We start from the raw sequence: 21853 nt of genomic DNA on the forward strand, positions 1-21853 counted from the left end.
ATCCAGTCTGGGAGTTCCTGAGTATGTTGTTACTTTCAAGAAATAGTGATAGTTTTTTATTCACTAGCTTCTCCGTGATTTTACTGTTTCCGGGGAGGAGGGAGATTGGCCTCTAGTTGGCTAGGTCCTGGGGGTCCAGTGAAGGCTTTTTCAAAAGACCTTTGACCACCGCCGCTTTCCAGCTGGGAGGGACTACTCCCTGAGTGAGGGAGACATTGATGAGGGACGTGAGAGGAGGGATAATGGTGCTGGACACTTTTTTCAGGAAACGAAGCGGAGCAGGGTCGCTGGGGGAGCCACTTTTAATTGTGGCCAGCGTCGCGGCGACCTCTTCCGTGGATACTGGGCCGAAGGTGTCGAGAAGGGGTGAGGGGGCATTGGTAGAATGACTGTGGCAGTGGGGAGAGTTAGAAGGGTCCCTGTCCGTATGGCCGGCGGGGGGTAGGGATGCGAGAATTTTTTGAATTTTCTCGTCGAAAAAAGTGGCCAGTTGAATACATTTACTTTCCGCGGCTTTGGGGTCCAGGGGTTTTGCAGGGGGATCCGGAGCCTGAAGAAGTTCTTTAAGAATAGGGAAAGTTTCTTGGGCAGAGCAGGGCGAGTTTTTAAGTCTATCTTCGTAGAATACTCTCTTGGTTTTTTGGAGCTCCCGTTTGTAAGTTTTTATGGAAGCACAGAACGTACCTTTCTTGTCTGCTGTCTTGGCTTTCCTCCATATGCGTTCATTTCTCTTGCATTCCTTCTGTAAGAGATTCAATTCGGGGGTGTACCAGGGAGAGGGGTTAACTCTCTTGGTACGTTTAAGGGTGCTGGATCTCGGTAAGAGGCAATCCAGTGATTGGGTGAGCCATGTATTGAATTCAGTGTCGGCTGTAATGGTGTTTTGGGAGGGAAGGGGGATATCTTCCCTAAGTTTGGCTGCCCATTCTTCTGGGACCAGTTTGTGCCAGCGTCTGATAAGAGTTCTGATTTTGGGCGGTTGAGGTGGAGGAATATTGATGTGCCATTCGAAGGGGACCAGGAAATGGTCGGTCCAGGGAAGAGGGAGGTGAGCGCGGATATTAAGGTCTTGAATGTTTGTGAAGATGGGGTCAAGTAGCTGTCCTTTGTCGTGAGTGGCCTGTGGGTTCTTTAAGCAGAGACCAGAGGAGGAGATGTCCAGTAAAAATTCGGCTGCCTGAGTGTCGACTGGGTCCAGAAAGTGAAGATTGAGATCCCCTAACAAGAGGTAGTTAGAGGTAGTTGTAGACTCGAGAGTGACATGGTCGATGAGCTTGCTGGGGAATTCGGCGAGTAGGCCGGGGGCGATATACAAGCAGTCCCGACAGGGATGTTACTGGTGAAATTTGGATGGTGAAGTGGCAGCTTTCGCAGTCTTTGATGTTGCCATCTAAGATTCTGCAGGTGAGGGAATCCTTGAATATTATGGCTAGGCCACCTCCTCTACCACGCGGTCTATTCAGAGAACAGATTTGATAGCCCGGAGGGAGCGCTTTGACAATGTCAGGGCCGTTGTTGGGGGTGAGCCATGTCTCAGTGAGAAACAGAATGTCCATGGCATGGTTTGAGATCAGGAGGTTTATTTCGTGGGCGTGTTTAACAAGCGACCTGCAGTTGAGTAGGCCTAGCTGGAGGCCACCGCGTTCAATATCTGCGCCGGGAGGATTACAGAGACTGCAGTTCCGATCCTGCAAACTACAGACTGATCGCGTTAATTGATGTGGAGGCTAAAATTTACGCATCAAACCTGTTGGTAGATCTAGAGGACTGGGTGGCGAGAACAAACCTTATTCCCCCAACACAAACCGGATTTAGGGCTGGGATGAGCACCTTGACGAATATTTCCGCTGTAAAACTCATGGCCAATCAAGGCCTTCGTACTTCAAGGCCACTCTACGTATGTTTCATCGACCTTAAAGCGGCCTTTGATAAGGTCTGAAGAGACAGGCTATGGGCAAAAATGCGCAACTGGGGCATCCCAGCTAAGCTGCTGGAGGCTGGGATGCCCCACGTGGAAACGTGGGTCCAGATTAGGAAAGGAGACGGACTTAGCATTACCAAGGAGATCCATACACTCAACGGGTTAAAACAAGGGTGCGTGTTGGCACCGTGCCTTTTTAACATTTATACCGCTGACTTGGACGAGCATCTCCGGTCTATCCAATGTGATCCTCCGAAACTTGGCACAACACCCATATCCAGCCTTCAATACGCGGACGACATCGTTTTACTGGCGCAAACACCAATTGGTTTGCAACGATTAATTACTGAACTCGGAGCCTATACCACCTCGGTCCAACTGACCATCAATCATAAAAAAACTAAGGTGATGAGCTTTAACAAACATCATAAAGCTGACCGCAAATTCACCTGGATTTTGGATAAACGACCTCTGACTGAGGTGGATTCATACAAATACCTTGGCTTCCAAATTAATCGCAAACTTATTTTTAAGACTCACATGTCCCAGAGCCATACGAAATCTAAACAGCTGCAGTTTGCCTTTAAAACTTTAAAAACCAAACTTGCAGGCGGCTCCACTGGGCACCTATTAAAGGTTATAGCAGCAAAATTCCTGCCTTCCATCTCATATGGCACAGAAATCTTGAATGGCAAGGATGCTATAGGCCTGAATTTGGAACAGTCAATCCTTTTTAAGAAACTGTTTGCAATCCCCGGCCACATTCCACAAGCCCAAATTCGACTCGAGTATGGTTTAAAAAATCAGATCCCTGACAAACAAGGCATACTAGCCAAGTACTATTGAAGGATGCGGGACGCAGAGGAAAACACACTTGCGCATTATTGTTGGGCGGAAATTGAAAAGCAAGCTAGCTTCAAAAATTCAATTTTCGAAGCTCTGAGGGCCTTCCTTTCAGCATTGAAGTTAGAGGAGGCATGGCTTACAGCACCCACCTACTCTTGTTTTAAATCATTGGTCAACAAAGCCATTAAACGGCATTCCATACTACTAGACAAAATTGCCTTAGCAAAAAACAAACACGCCTGGGCCGTGATCCAGTCATACCAGAGGCTGCAACCCCAACCCTACCTGCTGGATCACTTTTCGGACCAGAAAAAACACTTTTTTAATTTACTAAGGCTAGGGTCATACCCATCAAAGGACCTGACCCCAAAATGGAAACACGTTTGGCAATCAAAGGAATGTCGCCTGTGTGGAGCTTGGGATGAGTCCTTACTGCATCTACTATGCATCTGCCACACCTTGGCAGAAATGCGCAAAAAGGACCTTCGGAAGATCTTTAGGAAGGAACAAATAAGAACTTGTAGAGCAGCAGTGATTTACTGTCTCACGGGCTCATCCATCCCATTGTCCTGCAGAGCCATACACTTTTTAAAAAATGCAGCTAGAGATTTGGCCAACACAGAACCCGTTAACCAACTTGCGCAGCATTAGAATACCTGGTTCTGTAACCATTGAAAGTTCTGCTTACATGTTAGTTTTTTAAACTTTTTATAATAATAATCACAATGTATATCCTTGAAACTTTTATTTATGGTGGTTTTTCCACCCTTTTATGGTTTTTTATGAAATCAAATAAAAGTATATTCTCTCACTTGATTAAATGTTGCACCTAGGGGAGAGGATGTGGTGTTACTTCCAGAGCTGCAGACTTTGCAACTGGGGAACCAGATTGGAGTTTCTGCTTCAGCTCAACATTCTATGATTCTGGTCAAATCACTTAATCTCCCCATGTCTACAACCAAAATGAATTTGATCTTGTGTGCTGAAACCAATGCTCATGTAAAGCACTCCAATACCTGACAAGTCTTCACTATATAAAACTGCAAATACACAAAAAATAAGTGTTTTGCACACTTCTATCATTGGGCTACATGTGGGCTACATCTGGGTGATATTTGTGCTGCATTTGGGCTCTTTTGTCTCTGGTGGCCATCTTGGGAGATTTATTTGTTATGAAGTTTCCTAATTTCCTCATTTACTGCAGTCTCCTCAGTAGGAAGTACTTTCAGTTTTTTACTTTGATTCCATCAAGAAGGTATTCCGATATGTCACATATTTGCCATAAATTCTGAATTTTAGCACTCTAGTTGCTCATTAGATCACTGTAGTAAAGCTACTGCTCACCAGGGAAGACTGCTGCTGGTATTCAAAGTGCATGTTTCAGTCTGCATGTCAGAATTCTTTTATGAAATAGAAGAGGATTTGAGAAGTCAAAATGTGCCCTAATTTATCTTTCTTCAGCACTAATCATAATTTCTGTGGCAAAATCAACCCCCTCATTTTGTTCCTTTGTAAATTAAATGTTTTAAGTGTTACCAATTTATTCCAATCAAGATGGCTTCAGGTGTGCCATACCTTTGTCATAAGTAAGACTGTTAGCGCTCTAGTTGTTCATTAGAACACTCTGGGACATTCTGTCATTGGGCTATACTTGGGCTACATCTGGGTGATATTTGGGCTACACTTGGGCTCTTTTGTCTCTGGTGGCCATTTTGGGAGACTTATTTGTTATGAAGTTTCCTAATTTCCTCATTTACTACAGTCTCCTCAGTAGGAAATACTTTCAGTTTTTTACTTTGATTCCATCAAGAAGGCATTCAGATGTGTCACACATTTGCCATAAATTCAGAATGTTAGCACTCTAGGTGCTTATTAGATCACTGTAGTAAAGCTACTGCTCACCAGGGAAGTCTGCTGCTGGTATTGAAAGTGCATGTTTCAGTCTGCATGTCAGAATTATTTAATGAAATAGAAGAGGATTTGAGAAGTATCTCAAAATGTGCCCTAATTTTTCTTTCTGCAGCACTAATAATACTTTCCATGGCAAAATGAACCCCCTCATTTTGTTCCTTTTTAAATTAAATGTTTTAAGAGTTACCACTTTTCCAATCAAGAAGGCTTCAGGTGTGCAATACGTTTGTCATAAGAAGGACTGTTAGCGCTCTAGTTGTTCTTTAGAACACTCTGGGAAGCTGCAGTAGAACACAAAGGAATCAACTGACAGTCTCTGCAGTTGTTGGATGTACATGTTTTAGTGAGAATGTCTGACTTCATTCTCACATGACTGAGAAAGATAATGTGAATTTACAGAAAACATGCTTTCAGTTTAGCATCTAGATCACCTTCCAAACCTCTGTAGCAAAAGCATGAGAAAATAGTTTTCTCTCAAACATGATTCATGATATCACAGCAGAAGGCTTTTTCACATGGTAAAATTGCTGGAGCGAGGTTTTCCCTAAGAACTGTATACCTCCTCCATTTCATCATTTTGAATTAACATGAATAATTTATTAACATTAATAGTAATAATCGTTTGCTGTGTTTAATTAAACAACGTTACTAATTAGAAAATACACGTGGGAAACGCATTTGCATGGCTTGATTGATACGTAAACTAATTTCGTACGCATACTAATGTTAGATATTTAGATTTTGCATGTTATATGTTGCTTTTGTGATGTGATTTGTGAAATCGTGATTTAAATTGTGAGTATAAACTGCAATGCGTGTTGCTTTTGCTAGATAAATACACACACATAGAGGGGTTAGTGAGGGAATAACATTTTAATAGTTATTTCCATGTATTAATTACGTTTTATGTTTCTTTGCTTAAGTTGACCTTTCTGGAGTGGCCACAAAATGGCTGCCATCCCTATTTCTGAAGCACCGACAAGACACAGAAATCACTGAGTGAAGTGCGCCTGCGCTAAAAGATGAGCAACAATAACCTCGTCCTGACCCCAGGCAGACTGTATCCGTGAAGGACATCCTGGGAGGAGTGCCAAGCATCTAACAAAGGACTTACTTAAACTATGAACTGTTATAATTGATGACACTAAGGACACAACCCCGCATGGGAATCAACATGCCCTGAATGGACTAGAAACTGTTGCTAATTTACTCACAAATTGAGAAGCTGCATCTAATGCAACAGTTAATGTATGAGAATCAGGAAGAATGATCCTGGTTTAACCAATTAAATTTGGTCTGAAACACGTATTGAAACATTTTGTCGATAAGAATTTACTATAAAAGTAGACTAGAGAGGGTAGGACATTATTCCTTTCCTTTGTACACCATCACTTTACCAGATTGCCCGACGTTATGCTGACGGAGAGGATGGTGACACTGCTGGACAGCTGCTTGCCAGAGACTCTGATGGACTGATCAGATGCCCTATTAACTTACGAACTGATTCTTTGATTTATGGGCATAGAGACGAAAGATCTGAATTTGACATAGAGGACGCCATTTAGCCAGATTAGGTAAATATGCGAACTAAAATATTGAATGCTATATGATTTCCCTTATGCTTTAATTAGATAAACATATTATTGCATTTAAAGAACTGTGTCGGGTTATTATTTGAAGTATTTCAATGTATAATGTTTAGAAGAATTGAGTGTTGCTATTCCCAGCAACTGGCTGATCCATGGCCAATAGTATGGGAGGAAATGCTAGGTTATAATGTATTGAGATCCTGGTGAGGTAGGGAGGTATAGGTAAGCTTGTCTGTACTCATCAGCTGATTGGTGCACTCTTCCTCCCATTTCCAGCGCATGGAATAAAGAAAAAAACTCCCCTCTCTCTCTCGAGGACCATTGATACTGAAAGTAGAATGAATGATTGGTGTTATGGGCCCCACCAGTGAATGAGTAATGAAATGTGGTCCGGTCGGTAGCGAGGGGATCTGTGGTATTCAGCGCTGGAGGAAAATCACCTTAGAACACACCACAATTCCTAAAATGAGTATGGTACCATCAACAAATGATTTCTAATGTAACTAAAGTCTTAAAACCTTCTATTAACTGCAATGCTTTTTAATGAGGTGCTATCATGTATATTGGTCCCAAGATGGCTGCCAACACTTCTTGGATGAAGTACTGACAGCCAATCAGATCTCACGATGAGATGTGTGGTTAAAGCAATTCTGTTTATAATTATGTGGATTTTTAGCTTTGCATTTATTAGTGTTTTTCAAACTTTCATGTACATAACATGCATATGTATGCATATATGTATATGTATGCATGCATTTATATTTGTATTTATATAGATATGCAGATTATATATATGTTTATATATGTATGTAAATATAAACACATACATATATATAAATGCCTATGCATATATATGCATATATATATATATGTGCATATGTGTGCATGTAGAGAGAGGTAGAGCTGTAGAGGTAGAGAGTTAGAGGTAGAGAGGTAGAGAGTAGTAGAGAGAGAGGTAGAGAGAGGTAGAGAGGTAGAGAGTAAAGGATGAGTAATAGAGAGTAGAGAGTAGAGATTGAGTAGTAGAGAGTAGTAGAGAGGGTAGCAGAGAGTGAGTAGTAGAGAGTAGTAGAGTGTGTAGTAGAGAGTGAGTAGTAGAGAGTAGTAGAGTGAGTAGTAAAGAGTAGTAGAGAGTGGGTAGTAGAGAGTGATTAGTAGAGAGGAGTAGAGAGTAGTAGAGAGTGAGTAGTAGAGTGAGTAGTAGAGAGTAGTAGAGAGTGAGTAGTAGAGAGTGAGTAGCAGAGAGAGAGTAGTAGAGAGTAGTAGAAGGTGAGTAGTAGAGAGTGAGCAGTAGAGTGAGTAGTAGAGAGTAGTAGAGAGAGAGTAGTAGAGAGTGAGTAGTAACGAGAGAGTAGAGTGAGTAGTAGAGAGTAGTAGAGAGAGAGTAGTAGAGAGTGAGTAGTAGAGAGTGAGTAGTAGAGAGTGAGTAGTAGGGAATAGTGGAGAGTGAGTAGTAGAGAGTAGTGGAGTAGTGGAGAGTGAGTAATAGAGAGTAGTAGAGAGTGAGTAGTAGAGTGAGTAGTAGAGAGTAGTAGAGAGTGAGTAGTAGAGAGTGAGTAGTGGAGAGTGAGTAGCAGGGAGTAGTAGAGTAGTAGAGAGTGAGTATTAGAGAGTGAGTAGTAGAGGGTAGTGGAGTAGTGGAGACTGAGTAGTGGAGAGAGGTAGAGAGTGGGTAGTAGAGTGAGTAGTAGGGAGTAGTAGAGAGTGAGTAGTGGAGTGAGTAGTAGAGAGTAGTAGAGAGCGAGTAGTAGAGAGCAAGTAGTAGAGAGTAGTTGAGAGTGAGTCGTAGTAGGGAGTAGTAGAGTAGTAGAAATGGAGTAGTAGAGAGTGAGTAGTAGAGGGTAGTGGAGTAGTGAAAACTGAGTAGTAGAGAGTAGTAGAGAGTGAGTAGTACAGTGAGTAGTAGAGAGTAGTAGATAGTGAGTAGTAGAGAGAGTAGTAGAGAGTGAGTAGTGGAGAGAGTAGAGAGTAGTAGAGTAGTAGAGACTGAGTAGTTGAGAGTGAGTAGTAGAGAGCGAGTAGTAGACTGTGAGTAGTAGAGAGTAGTAGAGAGTGAGTAGTAGAGGGAGAGTAGTAGAGAGTGAGTAGTAGAGTAGTAGCGAGTGAGTGGTAGAGAGTAGTAGAGAGTAGTAGAGTAGTAGAGAGTGAGTAGTAGAGAGTGAGTAGTAGAGAGTAGCAGTAGAGAGTAGTAGAGAGTGAGTAGTAGAGAGTAGTAGCGAGTGAGTAGTAGAGAGTCAGTAGTTTAATTTAAAAGGCACACAATGAGGGGGTTCATTTTGTTTAGAAATTATGATTAGTGCTGAAAAAAAGATAAATTAGGGCACATTTTGATTGACTTCTCATATCCTCTTCTATTTCATTAACAAATTCTGACATGCAGACTGAAACATGCACTTTCAATACCAGCAGCAGAGTGCCCTGGTGTGCAGTAGCTTTGCTACAGTGATCTAATAAGCAACTAGGGTGCTAACATTTCGAATTTATGGCAAATGTGTGACACATCTGAATGCCTTCTTGATGGAATCAAAGTAAAAAACTGAAAACATTTCCTACTGAGGAGACTGTAGTAAATGAGGAAATTAGGAAACTTGATAACAAATAAGACTCCCAAGATGGCCACCAGAGACAAAAGATCCCACATGTAGCACACATATCACCCAGATGTAGCCCAAGTATAGCCCAATGACAAAATGTCCCAGAGTGTTCTAAATAACAACTAGAGTGCTATCAGTCTTTCTTATGACAAAAGTATGGCACACCTGAAGCCATCTTGATTGGAATAAAGTGATAACAATTAAAACATTTAATTTGCAAAGGAACGAAATGAGGGAGTTCATTTTGCCATAGAAGTTATGATTAATGCTGCAGAAAGAAAAATTAGGGCACATTTTGACTTTTCAAATCCTCTTCTATTTCATTAAAAAATTCTGAGCTGCAGACTGAAACAGGCACTTTGAATACCAGCAGCAGACTTCCCTGGTGAGCAGTAACTTTACTACAGTGATCTAATGAGCAACTAGAGTGCTACCATTCAGAATTTATGGCAAATGTGTGATACATCTGAATGCCTTCTTGATGGAACCAAGTAAACAAGCATTGAAAATGCAATAGGTCTCGCCCTCGTTAAAGTTAAAGCAATTCTGTTTGTAATTAGGTGGCTTTTTAGCGTTGCTTGTATTAGTGTTTTTCAAACTTTCATGTACATAACATGCATATGTATGCATATATGTATATGTATGCATGCATTTATATTTGTATTTATATAGATATGCAGATTATATATATGTTTATATATGTATGTGTATATACGTATATATACACATACATATATATAAATGCATCGTAAACTCCTCCAAGGAAAGAGAAGAGGCCACAGTAGGGGAGACCACGGGGGCATCTTTATTCAAAAGTACAACGGCGAATGCATTTCGGCTGGAACAGCCTTCCTCAGCGCCAGCAGTATTCAGGAGGTGTGACTGACTTCGTGCATTTCAAAGTCCTGCCACAAGATGATTGGTTGCGATCCGCTCCACCCCCAAGGCAATTGCCTTTCGCTCACCTGCTGCAGCTCACACGGTGCCTGTGAACCACAGTTCCCAGAATGCTGTTGTTTATCCAGGTAGGTAAGGGGTGGAAAATCCAATGATTGCGCGGAATGCAGGGCACCACGATGTCACCAAGACCAATTTCCTGCTTTCAAAGTACTGGAAACAAAGCGTCCCCCTGGGTCCCCATCCGCATCAACCCCCAAAGGTTCAGGAATCCATCCGGCGGGGGATAGGAATGGCGGTCCATACCACCCAGTGTGGAGTAATAACTCCAACGCCGCCTTCTCTTCTCCCGGACCTGGATACTGGTTCATCCAATCACTTGGAAACAAAAGAAATCCGCCGCAGCAGGGACCAGCAAAAACCAGACCACTTGACGATGCGGGGACCCCAGAAGCGCATTGCTGGAGAGCGCGCTAAAATGTCACCGTAAACTCCTCCAAGGAAAGAGAAGAGGCCACAGTAGGGGAGACCACGGGGGCATCTTTATTCAAAAGTACAACGGCAAATGCATTTCGGCTGGAACAGCCTTTCTCAGCGCCAGCAGTATTCAGGAGGTGTGACTGACTTTGTGTATTTCAAAGTCCTGCCACAAGATGATTGGTTGCGATCCGCTCCACCCCCAAGGCAATTGCCTTTCGCTCACCTGCTGCAGCTCACACGGTGCCTGTGAACCACAGTTCCCAGAATGCTGTTGTTTATCCAGGTAGGTAAGGGATGGAAAATCCAATGATTGCGCGGAATGCAGGGCACCACGATGTCACCAAGACCAATTTCCTGCTTTCAAAGTACTGGAAACAAAGCGTCCCCCTGGGTCCCCATCCGCATCAACCCCCAAAGGTTCAGGAATCCATCCGGCGGGGGTAGGAATGGCGGTCCATACCACCCAGTGTGGAGTAATAACTCCAACGCCGCCTTCTCTTCTCCCGGACCTGGAGGTGGATACTGGTTCATCCAATCACTTGGAAACAAAAGAAATCCGCCGCAGCAGAGACCAGCAAAAACCAGACAACTTGATGATGCGGGGACCCCAGAAGCGCATTGCTGGAGAGCGCGCTAAAATGTCACCGTAAACTCCTCCAAGGAAAGAGAAGAGGCCACAGTAGGGGAGACCACGGGGGCATCTTTATTCAAAAGTACAACGGCGAATGCATTTCGGCTGGAACAGCCTTCCTCAGCGCCAGCAGTATTCAGGAGGTGTGACTGACTTCGTGCATTTCAAAGTCCTGCCACAAGATGATTGGTTGCGATCCGCTCCACCCCCAAGGCAATTGCCTTTCGCTCACCTGCTGCAGCTCACACGGTGCCTGTGAACCACAGTTCCCAGAATGCTGTTGTTTATCCAGGTAGGTAAGGGGTGGAAAATCCAATGATTGCGCGGAATGCAGGGCACCACGATGTCACCAAGACCAATTTCCTGCTTTCAAAGTACTGGAAACAAAGCGTCCCCCTGGGTCCCCATCCGGATCAACCCCCAAAGGTTCAGGAATCCATCCGGCGGGGGTAGGAATGGCGGTCCATACCACCCAGTGTGGAGTAATAACTCCAACGCCGCCTTCTCTTCTCCCGGACCTGGAGGTGGATACTGGTTCATCCAATCACTTGGAAACAAAAGAAATCCGCCGCAGCAGAGACCAGCGAAAACCAGACCACTTGACGATGCGGGGACCCCAGAAGCGCATTGCTGGAGAGCGCGCTAAAATGTCACCGTAAACTCCTCCAAGGAAAGAGAAGAGGCCACAGTAGGGGAGACCACGGGGGCATCTTTATTCAAAAGTACAACGGCGAATGCATTTCGGCTGGAACAGCCTTCCTCAGCGCCAACAGTATTCAGGAGGTGTGACTGACTTCGTGCATTTCAAAGTCCTGCCACAAGATGATTGGTTGCGATCCGCTCCACCCCCAAGGCAATTGCCTTTCGCTCACCTGCTGCAGCTCACATGGTGCCTGTGAACCACAGTTCCCAGAATGCTGTTGTTTATCCAGGTAGGTAAGGGGTGGAAAATCCAATGATTGCGCGGAATGCAGGGCACCACGATGTCACCAAGACCAATTTCCTGCTTTCAAAGTACTGGAAACAAAGCGTCCCCCTGGGTCCCCATCCGCATCAACCCCCAAAGGTTCAGGAATCCATCCGGCGGGGGTAGGAATGGCGTTCCATACCACCCAGTGTGGAGTAATAACTCCAACGCCGCCTTCTCTTCTCCCGGACCTGGAGGTGGATACTGGTTTATCCAATCACTTGGAAACAAAAGAAATCCGCCGCAGCAGAGACCAGCGAAAACCAGACAACTTGACGATGCGGGGACCCCAGAAGCGCATTGCTGGAGAGCGCGCTAAAATGTCACCGTAAACTCCTCCAAGGAAAGAGAAGAGGCCACAGTAGGGGAGACCACGGGGGCATCTTTATTCAAAAGGACAACGGCGAATGCATTTCGGCTGGAACAGCCTTCCTCAGAGCCAGCAGTATTCAGGAGGTGTGACTGACTTCGTGCATTTCAAAGTCCTGCCACAAGATGATTGGTTGCGATCCGCTCCACCCCCAAGGCAATTGCCTTTCGCTCACCTGCTGCAGCTCACACGGTGCCTGTGAACCACAGTTCCCAGAATGCTGTTGTTTATCCAGGTAGGTAAGGGGTGGAAAATCCAATGATTGCGCGGAATGCAGGGCACCACGATGTCACCAAGACCAATTTCCTGCTTTCAAAGTACTGGAAACAAAGTGTCCCCCTGGGTCCCCATCCGCATCAACCCCCAAAGGTTCAGGAATCCATCCGGCGGGGGTAGGAATGGCGGTCCATACCACCCAGTGTGGAGTAATAACTCCAACGCCGCCTTCTCTTCTCCCGGACCTGGAGGTGGATACTGGTTCATCCAATCACTTGGAAACAAAAGAAATCCGCCGCAGCAGAGACCAGCGAAAACCAGACAACTTGACGATGCGGGGACCCCAGAAGCGCATTGCTGGAGAGCGCGCTAAAATGTCACCGTAAACTCCTCCAAGGAAAGAGAAGAGGCCACAGTAGGGGAGACCACGGGGGCATCTTTATTCAAAAGGACAACGGCGAATGCATTTCGGCTGGAACAGCCTTCCTCAGCGCCAGCAGTATTCAGGAGGTGTGACTGATTTCGTGCATTTCAAAGTCCTGCCACAAGATGATTGGTTGCGATCCGCTCCACCCCCAAGGCAATTGCCTTTCGCTCACCTGCTGCAACTCACACGGTGCCTGTGAAGAACCACAGTTCCCAGAATGCTGTTGTTTATCCAGGTAGGTAAGGGGTGGAAAATCCAATGATTGCACGGAATGCAGGGCACCACGATGTCACCAAGACCAATTTCCTGCTTTCAAAGTACTGGAAACAATATATAAACGCATATATGCATATATATATATGTGCATATGTGTGCATATAATGAGATGTAGAGAGAGGTAGAGAGAGGTAGAGAGGTAGAGGTGTAGAGGTAGAGGTGTAGAGGTAGAGGTGTAGAGGTAGAGAGGTAGAGGTAGAGCGGTATAGAGTAGTTGAGAGAGAGGTAGAGTGAGGTAGAGAGGTAGAGGGTGCAGAGTGAGTAATAGAGAATAGAGAGTGAGTAGTAGAGAGTAGTAGAGAGAGTAGCAAAGAGTGAGTAGTAGAGAGTAGTAGAGTGAGTAGTAGAGAGTGAGTAGTAGAGAGTGAGTAGTAGAGAGTAGTAGACAGTGAATAGTAGAGTGAGTAGTAGAGAGAGAGTAGTAGAGAGTAGTAGAGTGAGTAGTAGAGAGTAGTAGAGAGAGAGTAGTAGAGCGTGAGTAGTAAAGAGTAGTAGAGAGGGAGTAGTAGAGAGTGAGTAGTAGAGTGAGTAGTAGAGAGAGTAGTAGAGAGGGAGTAGTAGAGATTATTAGAGAGTAGTAGTAGAGAGAGTAATAGAGAGTGAGTAGTAGAGAGGAGTAGAGAGTGAGTAGTAGAGAAAGAGTAGTAGAGTAGTAGAGAGTGAGTAGTAGAGAGTGAGTAGTAGAGAGTAGTGGAGTATTAGAGAGTGAGTAGTAGAGAGTAATAGAGAGTGAATAGTAGAGAGTAGTAGAGAGTGAGTAGTATAGAGAGAGTAGTAGAGTAGTAGAGAGTGAGTAGTAGAGAGTAGTGGAGTAGTAGAGAGTGAGTAGTAGAGAGTGAGTAGTAGAGTGAGTATTAGAGAGTAGTAGAATGAGTAGTAGAGGGCAAGTAGTAGATAGTGTGTAGTAGATAGTGAGTAGTAGAGAGTAGTAGAGAGTGAGAAGTAGAGAGAGTAGTAGAGAGTGAGAAGTAGAGAGAGTAGTACAGAGTAGTAGAGTAGTAGAGAGTGAGTAATAGAGTGAGTAGTAGAGAGTGGTTGAGAGCGAGTAGTAGAGAGTGAGTAGTGGAGTGTGAGAAGTAGAGAGTAGTAGAGAGTGAGTAATAGAGTGAGTAGTAGAGAGCAGTAGAGAGAGAGTAGTAGAGGGTTAGTAGTAGAGAGTAGTAGAGTGAGTAGTAAAGAGTGAATTGTAGATAGAGAGTAGTAGAGAGTGAGTAGTAGAGAGTGAGTAGTAAAGAGTAATAGAGAGTAGTAAAGTGAGTAGTAGAGAGTAGTAGAGAGTGAGTAGTAGAGAGAGTAATAGAGAGTAGTAGAGAAGTAGAGAGCGAGTAGTAGAGAGTGAGTAGATGAGAGTAGTAGAGAGTGAATAGTAGCGAGTGAATAGTAGAGAGTGAGTAATAGAGAGTGAGTAGTAGAGAGTTGTAGAGTGAGTAGTAGAGAGTGAGTAGTAGAGAGAGAGTAGTAGAAAGTAGTAGAGAGTGAGTAGTAGAGATTGAGTAGTAGAATGAGAAGTAGAGAGTGAATAATAGAGAGTGAATAGTAGAGAGTGAGTATTAGAGAGTAGTAGAGTGAGTAGTAGAAAGTGAGTAGTAGAGAGAGAGTAGTAGAGAGTAGTAGATAGTGAGTAGTAGAGAGTGAGTGGTAGAGAGAAGAGAGTAGTAGAGTGAGTAGTAGAGAGTATTAGAGAGTGAGTAGTAAAGAGTGAGTAGTAGAGAGTAATAGTAGAGAGTAGTAGTGAGTGGTAGAGAGTAGTAGAGAGTGAGTAGTAGAGTAGTAGCGAGTGAGTGGTAGAGAGTAGTAGAGAGTAGTAGAGTAGTAGAGAGTGAGTAGTAGAGAGTGAGTAGTAGAGAGTATCAGTAGAGAGTAGTAGAGAGTGAGTAGTAGAGAGTAGTAGCGAGTGAGTAGTAGAGAGTCAGTAGTTTAATTTAAAAGGAAAACACAATGAGGGGGTTCATTTTGTTTAGAAATTATGATTAGTGCTGAAAAAAGATAAATTAGGGCACATTTTGATTGACTTCTCATTTCCTCTTCTATTTCATTAAAAAATTCTGACATGCAGACTGAAACATGCACTTTTAATACCAGCAGCAGACTTCCCTGGTGTGCAGTAGCTTTGCTACAGTGATCTAATAAGCAACTAGGGTGCTAACATTCCGAATTTATGGCAAATGTGTGACACATCTGAATGCCTTCTTGATGGAACCAAGTAAACAAGCATTGAAAATGCAATAGGTCTCGCCCTCGTTTAAGTTAAAGCAATTCTGTTTGTAATTAGGTGGCTTTTTAGCTTTGCTTGTATTAGTGTTTTTCAAACTTTCATGTACATAACATGCATATGTATGCATATATGTATATGTATGCATGCATTTATATTTGTATTTATATAGATATGCAGATTATATATATGTTTATATATGTATGTGTATATACGTATATATAAACATACATAAATGCATATGCATATATGCATATATATGTGTGCATATGTGTGCATATAATGAGAGGTAGAGAGTGGTAGAGAGAGGTAGAGAGGTAGAGGTGTAGAGGTAGAGGTGTAGAGGTAGAGAGAGTAGTAGAGCGTGAGTAGTAGAGAGTAGTAGAGAGGGAGTAGTAGAGAGTGAGTAGTAGAGTGAATAGTAGAGTGAGTAGTAGAGAGGGAGTAGTAGAGATTAGTAGAGAGTAGTAGTAGAGAGAGTAATAGAGAGTGAGTAGTAGAGAGGAGTAGAGAGTGAGTAGTAGAGAGTGAGTAGTAGAGAAAGCGTAGTAGAGTAGTAGAGAGTGAGTAGTAGAGAGTGAGTAGTAGAGAGTAGTGGAGTGGTAGAGAGTGAGTGGTAGAGAGTAATAGAGAGTGAGTAGTAGAGAGTAGCAGAGAGTGAGTAGTAGGGAGTAGTAGAGAGTGAGTAGTATAGAGAGAGTTGTAGAGTAGTAGAGAGTGAGTAGTAGAGAGTAGTGGAGTAGTAGAGAGTGAGTAGTAGAGTGAGTATTAGAGAGTAGTAGAGTGAGTAGTAGAGAGTGAGTAGTAGAGAGCAAGTAGTAGATAGTGAGTAGTAGAGAGTAGTAGAGAGTGAGTAGTAGAGAGAGTAGTAGAGAGTGAGAAGTAGAGAGAGTAGTACAGAGTAGTAGAGTAGTAGAGAGTGAGTAATAGAGTGAGTAGTAGAGAGTAGTTGAGAGCGAGTAGTAGAGAGTGAGTAGTGGAGAGTGAGAAGTAGAGAGTAGTAGAGAGTGAGTAGTAGAGAATGATTAGTAGAGAGTGAGAAGTAGAGAGTGAGTAGTAGAGAGAGAGTAGTAGAGAGTTAGTAGTAGAGAGTAGTAGAGTGAGTAGTAAAGAGTGAATTGTAGATAGAGAGTAGTAGAGAATGAGTAGTAGAGTAGTAGAGAGTGAGTAGTAAAGAGTAATAGAGAGTAGTAGAGTGAGTAGTCGAGAGTAGTAGAGAGTGAGTAGTAGAGAGAGTAATAGAGAGTAGTAGAGAAGTAGAGAGTGAGTAGTAGACAGTGAGTAGATGAGAGTAGTAGAGAGTGAATAGTAGAGAGTGAATAGTAGAGAGTGAGTAATAGAGAGTGAGTAGTAGAGAGTTGTAGAGTGAGTAGTAGAGAGTGAGTAGTAGAGAGAGAGTAGTAGAAAGTAGGAGAGAGTGAGTAGTAGAGAGTGAGTAGTAGAGTGAGTAGTAGAGAGTGAATAGTAGAGAGTGAGTATTAGAGAGTAGTAGAGTGAGTAGTAGAAAGTGAGTAGTAGTGAGAGAGAAGTAGAGAGTAGTAGATAGTGAGTAGTAGAGTAGTAGAGAGTGAGTGGTAGAGAGAAGAAGAGAGTAGTAGAGTGAGTAGTAGAGAGTATTAGAGAGTGAGTAGTAAAGAGTGAGTAGTATAGAGTAATAGTAGAGAGTAGTAGTGAGTAGTAGAGAGTAGTAGAGAGTGAGTAGTAGAGAGAGAATAGTAGAGAGTAGTAGAGAGTGAGTAGTAGAGAGTGAATAGTAGAGAGTAGTTGAGAGTGAGTAGTAGAAAGTGAGTAGTAGAGAGTAGTAGAGAGTGAGTAGTAGAGCGTAGTAGAGTAGTAGAGAGAGAGTAGTAGAGAGTAGTAGAGAGTGAGTAGTAGAGAGTGAGTAGTAGAGAGAGAGTAGTAGAGAGTGAGTAGCAGAGTAGTAGAGAGTAGTCAGTCAGTGTCAGTCAGAGTCAGTCAGTCAGTGTCAGTCAGTGTCCGTCAGTCTGTGCCAGTGTCAGTCAGTCAGTGTCAGTCAATCAGTGTCAGTGTCAGTCAGTCAGTGTCAGTCAATCGGTGTCGGTCAGTGTCAGTCAGTCAGTCAGTGTCAGTCAGTCAGTGTCAGTCAGGGTCAATCTGTCAGTATCAGTCAGTCAGTGTCAGTCAGTTAGTTTCAGCTAGAGCAGCTCTGCCGACCTGGTTCTCTGGCTCTAAAGCAGCTCTGCTGGCCTTGTTCTCTCCTCTAAAGCAGCTCTGCTGACCTGGTTTCTCTGGCTCTACAGCAGGTCTGCTGACCTGGCTCTCTGGCTGTAAAGCTGCTCTGCTGACCCGGTTCTATGACTCTAAAGCAGTTCTGCTGACATGGTTCTCTGGCTCTAGAGCAGCTCTGCTGACCTGGTTCTCTCCCTATGGAGCAGCTCTGCTGACCTGGTTCTTAGGCTCTAGAGCAGCTCTGCGGACCTGGTTATCCGGCTCTAAAGCAGCTCTACTGACCTGGTTTATGGCTCTAAAGCAGCTCTGCTGACTTGATTCTCTGGCTCTAGAGAAGCTCTGCTGACCTGGTTCTCTGGCTCTAAAGCAGCTCTGCTGACCTGGTTATCTGGCTCTAAAGCAGCTCTGCTGGCCTAGTTCTCTGGCTCTAAAGCAGCTCTGCTGACCTGGTTCTCTCCCTCCGAAGCAGCTCTGCTGACCTGGTTTCTCCGGCTCTACAGCAGCTCTGCTGACCAGGTTCTCTGGCTCTAGAGCAGCTCTGGTGACCTAGTTCTTAGGCTCTAGAGCAGCTCTGCTGACCTGGTTCTCTGACTCTACAACAGCTCTGCTGACCTGGTTCTCTGGCTCTAAAGCAGCTCTGCTGACCCGGTTCTATGGCTCTAAAGCAGTTCTCCTGACCTGGTTCTCTAGCTCTAGAGCTGCTCTGCTGACCTGGTCCCTTGGCTCTAAGGCAGCCCTGCTGACCTGGTTCTCTCCCTCTAAAGCAGCTCTGCTGACATGGTTCTCTCGCTCTAAAGCGGCTCTACTGACCTGGTTTCTTTGGCTCTACAGCAGCTCTGCTGACCTGGTTCTCTGGCTCTAGAGCAGCTCTGCTGACCTGGTTTCTCTGGCTCTACAGCAGCTCTGCTGACCTGGTTCTCGGCCTCTAGAGCAGCTCTGCTGACCTGGGTCTCTGGCTCTAAAGCAGCTCTGCTGACCTGGTTCTCTGGCTCGAGAGCAGCTCTGCTGACCTAGTTCTCTGGCTCTAAAGCAGCTCTGCTGACCTGGTTCTCTGGCTCTAGAGCAGCTCTGCTGACCTGGTTCTCTGGCTCTAAAGCAGCTCTGCTGACCTGGTTTATGGCTCTAAAGCAGCTCTGCTGACTTGATTCTCTGGCTCTAGAGCAGCTCTGCTGACCTGGTTCTCTGGCTCTAAAGCAGCTCTGCTGACCTGGTTCTCTGGCTCTAAAGCAGCTCTTCTGGCCTAGTTCTCTGGCTCTAAAGCAGGTCTGCTGACCTGGCTCTCTGGCTGCGAAGCTGCTCTGCTGACCCGGTTCTATGACTCTAAAGCAGTTCTGCTGACATGGTTCTCTGGCTCTAGAGCAGCTCTGCTGACCTGGTTCTCTCCCTCTGGAGCAGCTCTGCTGACCTGGTTCTTAGGCTTTAGAGCAGCTCTGCAGACCTGGTTATCTGGCTCTAAAGCAGCTCTACTGACCTGGTTTATGGCTCTAAAGCAGCTCTGCTGACTTGATTCTCTGGCTCTAGAGCAGCTCTGCTGACCTGGTTCTCTGGCTCTAAAGCAGCTCTGCTGACCTGGTTCTCTGGCTCTAAAGCAGCTCTGCTGGCCTAGTTCTCTGGCTCTAAAGCAGCTCTGCTGACCTGGTTCTCTCCCTCCGAAGCAGCTCTGCTGACCTGGTTTCTCCGGCTCTATAGCAGCTCTGCTGACCAGGTTCTCTGGCTCTAGAGCAGCTCTGGTGACCTAGTTCTTAGGCTCTAGAGCAGCTCTGCTGACCTGGTTCTCTGACTCTACAACAGCTCTGCTGACCTGGTTCTCTGGCTCTAAAGCAGCTCTGCTGACCCAGTTCTATGGCTCTAAAGCAGTTCTCCTGACCTGGTTCTCTGGCTCTAGAGCTGCTCTGCTGACCTGGTCCCTTGGCTCTAAGGCAACCTTGCTGACCTGGTTCTCTCCCTCTAAAGCAGCTCTGCTGACATGGTTCTCTCGCTCTAAAGCGGCTCTACTGACCTGGTTTCTCTGGCTCTACAGCAGCTCTGCTGACCTGGTTCTCTGGCTCTAGAGCAGCTCTGCTGACCTGGTTTCTCTGGCTCTACAGCAGCTCTGCTGACCTGGTTCTCGGCCTCTAGAGCAGCTCTGCTGACCTGGGTCTCTGGCTCTAAAGAAGCTCAGCTGACCTGGTTCTCTGGCTCTAGAGCAGCTCTGCTGACCTGGTTCTCTGGCTCTAAAGCAGCTCTGCTGACCTGGTTCTCTGGCTCTAGAGCAGCTCTGCTGACCTGGTTCTCTGGCTCTAAAGCAGCTCTGCTGACCTCGTTCTCTGGCTATAAAGCAGCTCTGCTGACCTGGTTCTATGGCTCTAAAGCAGCTCTGCTTCCTGGTTCTCTGGCTCTAGAGCATCTCTGCTGACCTGGTTCTCTGACTCTACAACGGCTCTGCTGACCTGGTTTCTATGGCTCTACAGCACCTCTGCTGACCTGGTTCTCTGCACTCATGATGCACGCGAATGATTTTCGCGAAAATATATTTAAAATAATATGTTTATTATAAGTACAAATATGCTATTTTTATGACTATTTTAGATAATCTCTTGCCCTAATATGTATATTAAAGACACATACATATCATTTTGGAACATAAAATATTTTTGTGGGAGTTGCGCACTCAGCGAGCCCCAGCACGTATATGACATCACGTGGGACCCGCCACTGCGTAAGCATCTCGTACTGTAATCCGCATGTGTCGTGAATGCGCGGGAGCAGGAGTCGCAGACTGGTCGCATACCAATCGCGCACATCACGTAATATTAAATGTATATGATGTAATTTTATTATGTTTTTTTGCAATTTTCAGAAAAATATTTAATGTTATTTAATGAATAAAATATTTATAAATGAACAGTTAAAAAACTGTAGCAAACAAGTACAAAAAAATAGGTATAACTACTATCACACTTAAAAATTTACATTTAAAAAACCTTAGAAATTCACAGAAAAAACAATAGGTTTCAGGGGTGTTATAGTTAGCTCCCCATTTCACACGTACAAAACCATAGAAATTCTTCTGTTATAGTTAGTTCTGCTAACTATAACTCACACACCCGCAATGCACTGCTGATGATGTCACATATTGCATCATTCATGACATGGTCAGTGACATCACTGATGACATCACTGATGACATCTCAAATGACATTACTGATGACATCATCCACATGACAATCTGATACACCTCATCATACACTAGTATACCCTTTCATCACTCACTGTAAAATTCAGAGTACCATATTTGAAACCATTGACACACCAATACCAGTTACTACATAACCACTCACTGATTCCTAAGTCTACACACACAACTACCCATTCAACAACAGAATCATTTATACATGCAGTCACTAATTAATAGAACACTATCAAATGCACTTATACACATATATAGACATTGACACATCAGCAGTCATCCTACTCACTCTTGAAAAAAATTAATCACACTTACATTTACTCACTTACACAATTATCCAACAACACCTCATTTATTCAAACACACAGGGGCCGATTCCGATCTCGGTCGGAAGGGCACCGAATCGGGTTCGGCTGGAAAAACTACGAGCCGTAAGCGTGTTTTCCGGCTGACTTGTACAGCTGTACGAGTGAGCAAGTACGTTGCGAGCTACATGAAATTCACTGACCGAGTCGTTTCCGGGTCCGAACCGCTCCGTACGTCTCAGTGGTAAGCTAACCATGGCGTGCAATGGATGCGATTTACAACCGAGCCAGTACGATGCACGCGTCGGACAGCCTGTGCGAGCCGGAGTGTCCAGCTCGCAGAAGCTCCCGGAGTCGGACTTTGGGGGTCCGCGTAGGACCCCCTGACACCCGCAGCCCTACGACTCGGACACAGGGGGAGACCTATGGGTCTCCCAAACACAGGCATGTATGGTGTGGGTGGCACCGACGCGTACCCACAGTAGGAGGCGCACTTGTTCGAGACGTACCCATTCAGTCAATGAGAGCACATGTACGCATCGTATGACCGGCTCCTATTGACTTCTATGGGAGTCCGACTGAACCGAGTCCGACAGCATACGTGCACATTTTACTCGCTCGGTCGGACTGAAGGGGTCCGGCTCGGTCGGAAAACTCGGTCAGAGTGCTTTCCGACCCGGATCGGAATCGGCCCCACAGTAACTCATAGTTAATATGTTAAAAATTACCATTACAATTATACACTCATTCATATAGTTACTCTCACAATCACTGACTCTTACACATACTTATTTATATATACCAACTCTCACATACAATGCCTTTTATTTTTTACTTTGTTGAAGATTTACA

This window comes from Triturus cristatus, chromosome 3_2 (genome assembly GCF_964204655.1).
Source record: "Triturus cristatus chromosome 3_2, aTriCri1.1, whole genome shotgun sequence".
Classification (NCBI taxonomy): Eukaryota; Metazoa; Chordata; class Amphibia; order Caudata; family Salamandridae; genus Triturus; species Triturus cristatus.